The following is a 1906-nucleotide window of genomic DNA, read 5'->3' on the forward strand; positions in this document are numbered from 1 at the left end:
TAATAAATTTTAACAATATTTTAAAAATTAATAATAATATAATAATAAAAATAAAATTATAAATGAGTTAAAATAATAAATTTTATTTTAATTCTATATTTATTAAATAATAATAATACATAAATAATATAAAAATATATAATAAATTGAATATGTTATAAGTAAAATTATAAATATAATAATAATATTATAGCACATTATGCGGTTTGGATTGAATTTGATCGATGATAAGAAATAGATCTAAAATTTGATTCGATCCAACAATTTGTAAAAAATAAAATCCACTCAAATCTAAATTAGTGCGATTTTAATTATTTTTGGTTTAGATTATTGAATTGAATGAGTAGTTTAATTTAGATCGATTTAAATTTAAACACCTATATTAATTATCATGAAATTGTGTGGGAGCCATAAAAATTTCACATTTTAAAAAAGACACGTTATAGCATTAGAAAACTTTCAAGTATATCAATATATTCGTATTTCAATAAATTTTAATTGTTAATCTTAATTATATATTATATATTTTTTTATAATTAAAATTAAGGGTTAAAAATTATTCAAACACTAGTATATGAATACACTTAAAAGTTATTTTTATACTATTATCTCCAAACGTGGCCCATAGGATTTATTGATTTAATAAATTATTAGACTCGGCCCCAAACATATTGCTACCCGAGATATTGTATTAAGCTGAATAAGTAATTTATGATTAGGACCAGCCCAATTCATGGTTATTAGGAATGTTTGTTAAACCTTTTTTTTATTATTGATAAAAAAAATGAAGTCCATAATTGAGAAAAAAATGAGGAAAATGTAAAATAAAATTCCTTTATAAAGATACGGTTCTTTCAAGTTGTCCTGATCCCACAAAAAAACCATCTAAAACAAAGCTTATTTTATTTCTATACCGCATAACAAATATATTGGCACCAACAAAAATTAAATTAACAGATATATAAATCATATCTATATAACTTTCATATGAAAAATGAGAGGATTTAAAAACCAATTCATTGTACTTTTCTCATTTATTTCTTTCCCAAACCAAAAATGTTATTAAACTTGAAACCGATAAATGGTCAGCATTAAATCAAGGCCTATGAATCATCATCATCTTCTAATTTATAAATTGAATTAATAACTACATTATAACTTACTAATATATCAATATTGATAATAAATAAAAAATTATTTAATATTTAATATTTTTATGTTATTTATTTTTATATATGCTTTGATATGTTTATAAAAATTTTTTAATTATTTTTATGTGCTACATGTGTTTTTACAACTCAAAATTTTTATATCACATGCTTGAGGAGAATCCAGAGTTAGAATTGTCGCCGTCTTCATCGCCAGGAGAAGCAGAGGTAGAATCCTAAAGAGAATCACACTGCCTGGTTGTCGTATGGAGGAACACATGGCATAGGAAGTGGATGAAGAAAAAGAGGAAGAAGTAGAAACAGAAGAAAACGGTGATGATGGCGAACGTCTTGCCTGAATTCTTAAGGAACATGTTCCCCTCTTTCTCTTATCTTTGATTCATTTTCTTTAATCCTTTGTGTTTGGTGGTGCCATTTGGTTGGGGTTTGGTGGGTGAGAAATCTAGGTATAAAAAACGCAATGAAGTAAGTTTGTAAGGTTTAACACTAATGTTTGTTACTTTGACTTTGATTCATATTCAAGTAGGTAAGATGAATTTTAGATAATTAAAGTTGTTTTCTAAATTAGAATGCCTCAAACAATTTAAACCCGAAACAGATTTTTAGGAGTTCTTGAAATGGAGAGGGTTGCTAATGTTTCTCCCATGGATTTTAACATAAAGCCTTAACAATGAAAAAGACACCATAAATGATGAAGTTTTTTATTAGATGGTCAGAGACTATTTTATCCTTTTCAC

The sequence above is a fragment of the Arachis duranensis genome, chromosome 4 (genome assembly GCF_000817695.3).
Source record: "Arachis duranensis cultivar V14167 chromosome 4, aradu.V14167.gnm2.J7QH, whole genome shotgun sequence".
Classification (NCBI taxonomy): domain Eukaryota; kingdom Viridiplantae; phylum Streptophyta; class Magnoliopsida; order Fabales; family Fabaceae; genus Arachis; species Arachis duranensis.